Source organism: Culex pipiens, chromosome 3 (genome assembly GCF_016801865.2).
Source record: "Culex pipiens pallens isolate TS chromosome 3, TS_CPP_V2, whole genome shotgun sequence".
In the NCBI taxonomy this organism is placed as follows: domain Eukaryota; kingdom Metazoa; phylum Arthropoda; class Insecta; order Diptera; family Culicidae; genus Culex; species Culex pipiens.
Genome location: NC_068939.1, coordinates 77,603,688 through 77,616,246, shown reverse-complemented (window position 1 = coordinate 77,616,246; position 12,559 = coordinate 77,603,688). Strand labels below are relative to the sequence as shown.

Genomic DNA, 12,559 nt, shown 5'->3' with positions numbered 1-12,559 from the left:
CCGCGCACCAGGGACAAGGAAAGGGATGCTCCACTTTTTTCAGAGTATGAAGGGAAAATCTCCACGGTATCTTCAAGTAAGTTTCGCTTGGATTTGGACGATTTTTGTCAATTCAGGGTTAAGTTTTAGAGAAAAATGATGTTCAGGGCACTTATAGAGCTCTACAAATCCAACATTTTTATTTTTTGACTAGTCAATTTGGGCTTAAGGGTCAAAAGTTTTAGCCATTTAAATATCTTAAATATCTCGAAAACGCGCAGGCCAAATTTTATGCATCAGGTTGCATTTGAAAGAGCTGAAAAAATCTCAGTGGTGTTTTCTTTAAACTCGAGATATCTTCATGAAAAAAAAAGACAAATTTTCAAAGGAAAACAATACGGGACCACCCTAACAAAATTTGAAAATTGTCCAAATATATGTTTTCTCATGTAATTTTGCCCGCTGAATCTGAATCAACCCTTAAAATTGAGCCAAAATGTCAACAAATCGATTTTTGGTCATACTTTGGGTTTCCATGTAAAATTATCATTTAAACCCAAAATATTTTTAAATTTGCCTTTTTTTCACCTTAAATGAATTGCCACGTTCAAAAAAAATGAATTTTTACGGTTTGCTCAGATGCTTTCTATAAATTTGGTCGTAGAAGGCGTAGATTACGAGATAAAATTTTGGTGTCTTCGACAAAATTGCTTGGATTGGCAAGCCATACAACTTTTTAGAAGACAACAAAAAAAAATCCTTAAAAATAATCCTGAAAAGTTAGATTTTCAAAATCATCCTGATCGTAAACCACCCTAATTTTCAACCAAAACAAAAATAGCCCATTTTTACTTGCAACAACCCTTCTGAAGACACCAAAGCTTGAAAACTTCACGATTTTTCGGAAACTCCATTGTCCACTCAATTTTGCGATCTGGACCACTGTGCAATGCTCCACAGTAAAGTGGAATGCATTTTGCGAACCCTGCCGTGAGCTTCATGTTTTTCATTAATTCCAAATTCAATGAGTCCAGAACTTTCTCACTGGGAGCAGATGGGTTTCGAACCCAGGACCATTCGCTTATAAAGCGAGCATCGTAACCATTAAGCCATTAAGCTCCCTTGATTCACACGGGTGTGCTTATCACAGACTTTTTCTAAACTCTTGAAGAGTGTCATAGCATGAGTGCAGTAATATGACATAAATTGCGTAGGTGCAAAACATTAAAACAAGATTTAAACTTCGCCGTATGTTACCCTTCCCTTTTTTTCTTCACACCATTTTGTGTTGTCGTCACACTGCGTTGATCCCCTTCGGATCACAAGTCTCGTTGCCCATGTACAACACCGTACACAAACAGCCTATTCATCTTAGTTAGCTGCTTTCGTTTCATTTCTATCCCAAAAGGAAAAACTTCCTACACAAACCAGCCAGCCAGGCACGGCTACTTAACTCCCAGCATCACAACAAGAAAGAGAAAAAATAAGCAGCTATGCTTCAATCTCATTCAGAGAGTTGGCCACCGTCTCCTTTCGTGCCGGATGGCTTTTGCCTTGAGACTTGATTCAATTCCACTCTCCAGAGTGACAATAGTCCATTTTCCGCATTAACTATGCATGCGACCGTCGTTGCGTCGTCGTCGTCGGTCCAAACATTATGAGTTGATGTATGTGTGACGCACTTGTACGACACAGCAAAGCACGAAAACATGTTTCCTCCCATCCCCGAAATCCTGTCCCACCACCATCCACTTCACGGCCCGGCCTTTCTTCTAATGGCAGCGGCACATGAAGTAACCGTAGTGTATCAATCTGGTTAAACTGCTTCCTCTCTTGACGGATGCACTCAAATGTGGGGACAAACATAATATGAAAAAAGTGTCATTTCCATCGAGATTTGAACCCTGCAAACTATGATTGATACTCTATTGCTCTACCTCTGCGCCACGGTCGCCTGAGTTTGATGAAACGGAAATTGCCTCAATGTAATGAGCGTTGTTGGCACATTGAGTTGCAGGAAAGTCATTAGTTCATATTCACATTTAATGACAGAGATTTTTTGTTTGGGTGTAGCAATGCAGCATACGTGGTGTACATCTAGCGTTCAGCAACGTCCAGCCTACATTATGTGCGGCCAAGGAGTTGTGGCCCTTGAGGGATTTAGTGCGAGGAGGAGGAGAATGCGGTTCAGACGTCGGAGTTCCAACTCATAACTTTTGTACAAGCAACATTAACCGCGAACTGGGAGCAACGAGCATTAGGGCTGCTCTGTTGTCTGTGGGGATCGCGGAGCCGTAACAACAAGAAAGTCCAATTTGCAGTTTTTTGTATAGTGTTTCGGTGCCAAGTTCTGAAAAAAAAAACCGCGCACAGAGAGATCATGTAAAATTTTATGGAAGTCGGCTAATTGGAATGAATATTCGCTGAACCCCTTTCATCTGCTTCAACACCAATTTATGACACCAATCAACATGGTCTGATTTCTTAATGCGCTCTTTCAGCCATCCATCTAGGTTTACCTTTTTCTGAGGCCTGCTCAAAAGGCAACAAATCCCGCAAATCCTACACAAAAATATTGCTCTGCAGACCAAAAAAAAGAAGACATCAAAAATAAACCAAGCAAAAAAGTGTTCTTTTCTCTTTTTACAAAAAAAAAAAAAGAAAAAAAAGAATGACGATGATGGAGGCGAAACTGGTGACATTAGATGATAATAAATATAAAACAGGTCGTAAAATTGGATTTTATGTGCGTGAAATATGCAGTTCATTCCTTTTTCGTCGACGCCGTCTGTTGTCACCGATTCCGCCCCGGAGTCCTGGAACCGACCGACGATGACGGTATGACAAGCGAACCAGGCCAAGATTGGACCCGATTCACCACCCGTTCTCACCGAGAATAATCTTGTCACTGTTGTTTTATGGTACGGCGGAGTTTGAAGCCGCACGAATGGAAGTCTATGTTTTGATGCGCAATAAATTGATATTAGTCGTGTGAGAGTTGGTTATTTGCGTTGCAAGATTTGGGTGACATGAATAATTATTGACATTTTTTTCGTGAAAACCTTTACTTACAAAAGAATTATTTTTGATGAAGTGAGTTGATTTTTTGGCTCTATTTCTCTCATATTCATCGATAACATTTGCTCTCAAATTAATAAACTACCCTAAATTTGATTTACTCCATCATCGCCATTTTTGAAAACCATTTCCATTCTATCATATGGCAAGACGAAGAATTATTTTTTGCCAGAATAATATTGCCTGTTTGGCATAAGACGTTTGAAGACATATAAAATGTAATGTTTCCATAACCCCTGACTAGGTTTTAACACTGGAACGCCCAACGCATGTCCAACTTATTTATTTATTTATTTATTCAAAAACATCGTTACAACTTTTTTTAAACGACTGCCTCCGCGAAATCTTCGGCGATTTTTTTTACATGCAAAAAAAAGAAATCATCTTGATTGGTTGAGTTATGCCCAAGAACCAGCGAGTTAAAATTACCGTTCCAACTTTTTTTGAGCCTTGGGCGTTGGAATTTTAACAAGCTTTGAGGAGCTCTCATAATGGTTTTATAAATAGGCCGTAACAACCTTTTGCGGAGGTCCTTTTGGGGCTGAAACCCGTTTTTGGGTTACAGAAATTTTAATGAAAATCCTCTTTTTTGAAATACAGTCCATACTTGATTATCCGAAGTTTCGAATATGGAACTTCGGGTAATCGAGTCACAAACATTTTTTTTCTGATATTTAGCATTAAATTCGAGTTCTTTGACTCCATTTTAGTCAGAAGTCAATTTTAAGCGTTGATTGCTTATTTGATTACTTAATTCACTTTTTCAATATTTGAAATCATTTTCACATAGTTGTGGACTATATTGTCTCGTAAAGCTTGATTTTGTGAAAATGTTGCTTTTTTCTTACCTTTTTAAAAGTGTTCATGTTATTATAGTAGTTTATGCAACAATTTGCGAAAGCAAAATATTTGAATGGAATTTTATGTGAAACATACATGTGTTAAGTAAATTCACCGTTCAAAACGAAACAATATTTAAAAAATGTTACTTTTCGATACAAGTGTTGAAAAGTTCAACTTTTCAGCACCCATTTCAGTGATCAAAAGTAGGACTTTTTGGCACTGCTTTTAAAAGGTATTGATTTTCAAATTTGTTATTTTTGATAGTTGAAAGTAGGTCGTTTCGTTTCTCCAGAAGGACAGGAAAAGCTGACAGTTTCACAGCGGGATTGTAATAAAATTCTCTTATGAATATTAAAAAAATCAAATGAATTTGGGTAATTCTCCGCCAACTCACACAGCAGTTGCCCCGACCCCTCTTCGATTTGCGTGAAACTTTGTCCTAAGGGGTAACTTTTGTCCCTGATCACGAATCCGAGGTCCGTTTTTTGATATCTCGTGACGGAGGGGCGGTACGACCCCTTCCATTTTTGCACATGCGAAAAAAGAGGTGTTTTTCAATAATTTGCAGCCTGAAACGGTGATGAGATAGAAATTTGGTGTCAAAGGGACTTTTATGTAAAATTAGACGCCCGATTTGATGACGTACTCAGAATTCCGAAAAAACGTATTTTTCATCGAAAAAAACACTAAAAAAGTTTTAAAAATTCTCCCATTTTCCGTTACTCGACTGTAAAAAATTTTGGAACATGTCATTTTATGGGAAATTTAATGTACTTTTCGAATCTACATTGTCCCAGAAGGGTCATTTTTTCATTTAGAACAAAATTTTTCATTTTAAAATTTCGTGTTTTTTCTAACTTTGCAGGGTTATTTTTTAGAGTGTAACAATGTTCTACAAAGTTGTAGAGCAGACAATTACAAAAATTTTGATATATATACATAAGGGGTTTGCATATAAACATCACAAGTTATCACGATTTTACGAAAAAAAGTTTTGAAAAAGTTGGTCGTCATCGATCATGGCCGTTCATGGTCACCCGCGACAGACACGGACGACGAAACAAAGAGAAACGCAAAAAGTAACTTTTTCAAAACTTTTTTTCGTAAAATCGCGATAACTTGTGATGTTTATAAGCAAACCCCTTATGTCTATATATCAAAATTTTTGTAATTGTCTGCTCTACAACTTTGTAGAACATTGTTACACTCTAAAAAATAACCCTGCAAAGTTAGAAAAAACACGAAATTTTAAAATGAAAAATTTTGTTCTAAATGAAAAAATGACCCTTCTGGGACAATGTAGATTCGAAAAGTACATTAAATTTCCCATAAAATGACATGTTCCAAAATTTTTTACAGTCGAGTAACGGAAAATGGGAGAATTTTTAAAACTTTTTTATTGTTTTTTTCGATGAAAAATACGTTTTTTCGGAATTCTGAGTACGTCATCAAATCGGGCGTCTAATTTTACATAAAAGTCCCTTTGATGCCAAATTTCTATCTCATCACCGTTTCAGGCTGCAAATTATTGAAAAACACCTCTTTTTTCGCATGTTCAAAAATGGAAGGGGTCGTACCGCCCCTCCGTCACGAGATATCAAAAAACGGACCTCGGATTCGTGATCAGGGACAAAAGTTACCCCTTAGGACAAAGTTTCACGCAAATCGAAGAGGGGTCGGGGCAACTTTTCCCGATTTCGTGTGAGTTGGTAGAGAATTACCCATTTGTCTAAGAAAGTTCGAAGATTGGTCTCTGGTTGCTTTTTTAAAAAATACAAAAATTAAAAACTTTCGATTTTTTGTATAAAAGAACATAAAAATATTTTAATCTTTTTAAAAATAAACTTTTTGAAAACGGCCTTCGTCATGCACACGGGACCGATTTAACGAATCTTCACCGAAACTTTGAGCCGATTTGATCGAATCAGTCTTGAGTAATCGTGGCACCCGTTTTTTGAAACTGCTAACTTCAAATAGCTGTATCTTGGCAATGGTGCAACCAAATGTCTTCATATTTATTTTGTTAACAGTTGAAAATGTATATTTCAATGTCCTGAAAACAGATTGAAAAAAGTTTAAGTTTGTGCTCAAACCAACCTCGGACATTTTTGCCGATTTACATGTATGTAACCTCTTAAGTTCAAAATGTCAAAATCCTTATCCACCCATTTCGTGTTGCTCCTGAAATCTGGAATTTTTTTTGAAAAGGTTCAATAAACCAAATTTTCAGTTTTTGGTTTTTTGGTGTTTTTGAAACCGCCTTGTAGGACTCAATCAATATGATTAGGCTTATTGATTTTTCACGCTCAAAAATTGCAAATTTCACGGGGACCTTAATTTCAAAACACCAAATTTCACGGAAATTTCGCGAAACGTGAAAAATATTAAAATAACTATGAAAATTTTGTGTTAAGCTAAAAAAATCTTAACTTAATTTCAACGTGAAAAAAAAAAACAAATTTGATCATTTATTGAGCTGCCTTTTTAATGTTCGTAACGAATTCTTCAAAATTTTATTCAGAATCAGAAAACAAAAAAATAACTTCCACGAAAATTTTCAATTTAAATAATACGTCAGTTGTGTGCTATCTTGTAACAACGACCTTTAGTACTTTTGTGATTCGTCCAAACTTTAGTTCTTTTCGAGAAAATCGATTTTTAAAGTTTGTTGGTAAATAAATTCAAAGCTATGAATGATAGAGCCAAACTTTTTGAAGCAATCGGTTCGTATACTATCGCTTAACAAACGCTCCAAGTTTCAACTAATTTGGTTATACCAGTTAAAAGATACAGTAATTAAGAGGCAGTATTTGTGAATATTGCTCGGTTTGTTCTAGAGGTCGTATCGAGGTGCTCCGATTTGGATGAAACTTTCAGCGTTTGTTTGTCTATACATGATATGAACTCATGCCAAATATGAGCCCTCTACGACAAAGGGAAGTGGGGTAAAACGGGCTTTGAAGTTTGAGGTCCAAAAAACCTAAAAAATCTTAAAATTGCTCGCATTTCCGTAAAACTTCATCAATTCCAACTCTCTTAGATGCATTCGAAAGGTCTTTTGAAGCACTTCAAAATGTGCCATAGACATCCAGGATTGATTCGACTTTTTCTCTTAGCTTTTGCAAATTAATGTCAAAAATGGATTTTTTTAAAACCTTAATATCTTTTTGCAACAGCCTCCAACACCCATACTCCCATAGGTTAAAAGATAGGTAATTACATGGACTATAAGTCTACGTTGTTAACTTTTTGGCCAATCGCAGTTTTTCTCATAGTTTTTTGATTTTTCTAGAACAAACATTTTACAACGTTAGTTTTTGCCCTGCAGGCCGCCATAGCGGCACTTTTTGGTCTAAATTTTGTCATATTCGGAATCCTGGTACAATTTCACGTAAGTTTGAAGTATTGGAGTTGTAAAATTGATTTGAAGTATTGGAGTTGTAAAATTCATTTACATTTTTAAGTGCTTCAAAAGACCTTTCGAATGCATCTAAGAGAGTTGGAATTGATGAAGTTTTACGGAAATGCGAGCAATTTTAAGATTTTTTAGGTTTTTTGGACCTCAAACTTCAAAGCCCGTTTTACCCCACTTCCCTTTGTCGTAGAGGGCTCATATTTGGCATGAGTTCATCTCATGTATAGACAAACAAACGCTGAAAGTTTCATCCAAATTGGAGCACCTCGATACGACCTGTTACACATTGGTGAAAAACTCGCTCTTAATGTAAACAAAAATCTGAAAAGCACGTGTCACAAGTGTGTTTCGAAAGTAAAATTGTACTACGTGTCACAAGTGTGCACAGAATTCCCATACAAACTAATATAAGTTCAAATCAATGGTTTAATCGACTTAATCAGTATATTTTTATAAACATAAGGTTGCATTGCCTTTAGAAAGTATGTGTGTACATAAATTTGTGAAAAACAAGAGAAATTTCCATATTTTCCAACACTTGTGACGTGTCACAAGTGTGTACAATCATTTTGATGATAAATTGGTCTATGTCACAAGTGTGTATTGCGATATCCGGAAAACGGAAGCGAGTTTCAAAAATCGGGTTAAAGCATCTTAAGTATAGCAAAACGTCATCATTAACTCATTTTCGATCAAAATGGTATATGTCACAAGATAGCACAAGACAGCTGACGAATAATCAAATATCTTGAAAATCAAATAGCCTCATAAAAAAACTGAAATATTCTTAAAATGTGACTTGAAAAATAAAAAAAAAAGCTTGAAGCTTTTAAAATTTTATCTTTCAAAATTCAAATTAAATAATAGTTAAATTTTTATAACAACGAATGAAAAAAATGTTAAATTCAGTTAGTTTCCTAAGAAAAACTGACAAACTATTGTTTATAGTATCAAGAAAATAGCAATCTATTTTCTCAATATTTTTTTCCTCTTCTCTGATGGAATTACATTTTTCAATCTATTTTTTTTGCTCCTCCGGTTATATCATTGAACGGAAGAAAAGGGAAAGACGACTATTTTCACTCATTGTTACTTTTAAAGGAATGTTTGCTTTTAAATGGTTTCTAAAAATAAATCAATACAACTCAAAAAAATCTGTGCAATCTTTAAAAAAATCTCAATAACTTGTTTAGTCAATTTTAACAAGTTTTGGTTGAAAGAGACAAAATTAAAAAAAATCCGAGAATATTTTTTTCTTCTTTGAATAATTTTTGTTAACATTGTTTAAATGTTCGCAGCATTCACTTATCAGTAAATGTTGTATCAATTTCATGTTAATATTTGTTTTGCTAACAATTCTTCAAATGGTTCATATGCTTTTCAATTTAAATCTAATGAAATTTACTTTAAAGGTCTTTATGAATGAAATATTTATTATGTTGTTATTTTAATGAATTGATTCGAAAAAATTGATTAATTTCACGGAATTTCACGGGAATCTTCAAATTTCACGATTTTCACGCTCTTCGCGAAATCGTGAAAATTCACTAACCCTTAATATGATGAATCAGGATACCCATCATGTGACTTTTTGTTAGATGTGACTGAAATACCTTTTCAAAGCACCAGAAAATTTTAATATCTGGTCACCCTAAGATCCAAAACAAAAGTTTTTCGATTTGGCTTATATTCGGCATGGGAGTTCATATGTTCTGGGATTAGGGTGGTCCGAAAAAAACGCTTTTGGACATTTTTTCAAAAAAATCATTTCCCCGAAACGGCATAACCAATTTTAGCTCGTCACGTTGCAAATAAAAGTTGGGCTTGTAATGAAAAATACCAAGATATTTTGAAAACATACCTATATCCATTAGGATGTAACAAAAATGACTTTTTGGCGGGCATTCAGGGGTTTGTTCCGGTGGGCATACTGAGCCTAAATCCCAAATATGAGCTTGATTGGACGTAACAGGAGCTGGCGCTCCGCCCTTCAATTTTAAATGGGATTTAACCCGCAAAAAAAGTTTTTTTCAAAAATGTCACTTTTTGAGGCATTTTGGCCACCAATGCGTTTACCAAAAACATCACTGGCGTATAGGCCAGATCCTTGCGCATCTTTTGGTATATATAACATTGAAGTTTGGAGCATCCTGGTGCTCGGTACAGACCTTCAAAGTTTGGCATATTTTCGAAAAATCGGTCCCAGCAAAATCAAATGGCGTCTCGGGCGTCGCGAGGTGCGACGCATATCTTTTTTGCCGGGGCCGATTTTTCGAAAAAATGCCAAACTTTGAAGGTCTGTACCGAGCACCAGGATGCTCCAAACTTCAATGTTATATATACCAAAAGATGCGCAAGGATCTGGCCTATACGCCAGTGATGTTTTTGGTAAACGCATTGGTGGCCAAAATGCCTCAAAAAGTGACATTTTTGAAAAAATCTTTTTTTGCGGGTTAAATCCCATTTAAAATTGAAGGGCGGAGCGCCAGCTCCTGTTACGTCCAATCAAGCTCATATTTGGGATTTAGGCTCAGTATGCCCACCGGAACAAACCCCTGAATGCCCGCCAAAAAGTCATTTTTGTTACACTCTAATATCCATATAAATATCTAACTAAAATTTGTTTAGCGTCTTATAGTCTTATGCCATTACAATAACCCTACACAAGAGATACCGTACCGCTGAATCTTCAGAATTTATTTAAAAAATATGATTATTATGTTAAAAAAAGCTATCAATCCCTTAATAAATTTAATAAATTTCACCATAGAAAACAACTAACACAATTAACTTAACTCAAATAGCATTTCTCAGTTCGATACTTTGACGAACATAAACTTTCTCCAGTTTGAGTTTGTCCAGTTTGCCGCATCGAACTCGTCCCCAAGTTCTATTGGAAGTCACGTAGTCCAACTGCGTAGGAGCGAAGACATCGAAACTTTTCCATCGGCCATATCGTTTGAGTAAACTTTTCCTCCCCAAGTAAAGGTCTGTTCCCTGTTTTTTTTTTGAGTTACAATATTCTCGAAGATGTCGATTTTGCGCGCGTGGGTTTCGATGGTCGCAAATTTGCATGGCAAAAGTTGGTCATTTGTGCTAACGAACTACAAACGGGCATCATTTCCATATTATACGACGGGACTGTTTCAGGGTCAGCAAAAAGAAAGAAAGGATCCGCAATGATCATAAAAGTAACGCCTTACCTTATAGTCTTGTCCTTGCGGGAGTATTCGAACGACGACGGTTGACGACACAGCCCGGGATCAGGAAACAACTCTGCAACAAAAAATTATCAAATCACAAACGTTACAACTTTTTTTTTCTCTTCGTCCAGCTCGTTATTTTAGGGGTCTGAGGGTATGTTCTTTTTTCTGGTGTCACTCTGAGACTTCTCGCGATGAGGACTCGAAAACAACGGAAAATGGGACTATAAATCACACTGCGGACACACTTTTTTTCTTCTCTCTACGGAATGTTTCGGGGGTTTTCGAGGGCTTTGAGCAATATATCCTTGTTAACGGAGATTATTTGTTTGGATTGGCTCCTCGCGCTCTCTTGTAGTGAAAGGGAGGTCGTTAATTTTTGGGCTTTATTCATTCGTCTTTTCTGGATTTTTTTCTTCCAATACTACAACTTCAGAGTGAGAGCTCTTCCTCGGGATGTGATTGCTCTGTTATCAGCTTTGATTTATTTTTAAAACACTCTGCTGGTCGTTATCAAACCCGGGTTTGTGCCCTCTCTGGGTTGACTTCCTACCACGCACAATTCCCGTCCAGAACCGTTTTCTGGACCATAAAGTGTATAAAATTGTTATCACGTTCTTCGTTCGATCTTGGCAGCTCGTGTTCTTCCTTGAGTTGGACACTTTTCGGCCACTTCTCGCAGGCCTGTCTGCCTTATTCTTTATTGATTTTATTACCCTCAATTAATAGCAGGCATGTTCTTCTCGAGATGTCCAACTTTCTTCTTCCTTTCTTCGCTCGTTGAACAAATTTCCTCGCAAAGTGCCCCTTTTCAATTATATTTACCAATTATCTCAATTGAGTGCCCAGTTTATATTCTTCACACATACAAAAACCCACAAACACACATAAAACATCATCACATCGCGTTTATTGCGCTCAATTACAGTAACAGTTTGAACACGGTTCATAACTCTTCTTGTTCTTCCTCCCGACTCGCGAGCCTTCATAATTAATTTCACTTTAGTTGTTCCCTCCGTGCGCGGTTCAAAGAACCTGTGAAGATTTTTCACATCCCTTCACACACCCTAATGCTCACACGCACACACCCCTGCCCGATATGTTCACAGAAATCTCTCAGAAAAAAAGTGTGATTATTCCATTGAGAAGAAAATATCCTCGCAGATTTTCATTGATAACATTACACCAACATCAGATAACAAGAGAGAATGGAAAAATCTTCCAACACAACAAAAAACTAGACAAAAAAAAAGATCAAAAAAAAACTCACACTCTTAACACCAGCGCACACACAAAAAAGAGTAAAAAATCCAGAAAGACCCACACACGAGACACCGAGACCGAGGAGCAAAATCTAGCCGCGATAGACCAGGACGATGGCTCACACTGTTATGAGCCGCGGAGTCTGGCCAAAGATCAGCATCGGTTCGTTGTTTGACAAAAATGCTGCGACACGCTCTCTCGCGTGCTCTCGCAACATCCCGTGTAGGTGTAGAAGCAGGGAGAGCGAGCTCTCTCTCTCTTGTGGGGCGCGTGCCAAAGCAGGAAACAGAGGGAGCGCGCTGCAATCGATTTTCCTCTCTCTCTCTCTTCGTCGATTGTTGAACGATGATGATTTTTGCGCGCTCTCTATGAGCGGCGATGATGATCGGTGAAAGCATAATGCTCTTCCTCTCGTGTTATTGTTCTGGTGGTTGAATGGTTTGTAGTTTGATAATTCCGATATGGTAAAATATGTTGAAAAGCATTATAAAAAATTGTAAACAAAAGCCAACGCTAATCTATGTAGGATTACACCCACAGCAAGGCAGAGCCATCCCAGAGGAAAAAGAGCACGGCTCAAAAACTCAAAAACTCATTCTTAAAAATGTCTACCTATAAAAAAGTGTTCTAACCAAGCATTGAACCCAAAAACTTAAACATATTGAATCTAAGCTTTAACCGTATCGGCCACCAATGTTTGTTGAGAAAGTAATTCTGCAATGTAAGTCTCTCAATGGTACACAAGGGAAAGGTGGGACAAGAGAAATCACCATCAGCA

The 12,559-nt window shown here is 36.8% G+C and overlaps 1 protein-coding gene across 2 annotated transcripts in view; it reads right to left on the bottom strand.

Annotated features, from left to right (window-relative positions):
• The window catches only part of LOC120424875 (uncharacterized), a 413,383-nt gene extending 401,439 nt beyond the window's left edge, over positions 1-11,944 (bottom strand). The window contains exons 1-2 of one of the 2 annotated variants that reach the window (XM_052709230.1): positions 11,789-11,944; positions 10,519-10,591 (exon numbers count right to left, since the gene is read on the bottom strand). The gene's annotated coding sequence lies outside the window, so the exon portion shown is untranslated. The remainder of the gene's footprint in view (positions 1-10,518; positions 10,592-11,788) is intronic. The other variant, XM_052709231.1, reaches the window with a different exon arrangement.
• Between the last annotated feature and the right edge of the window lie 615 nt (positions 11,945-12,559).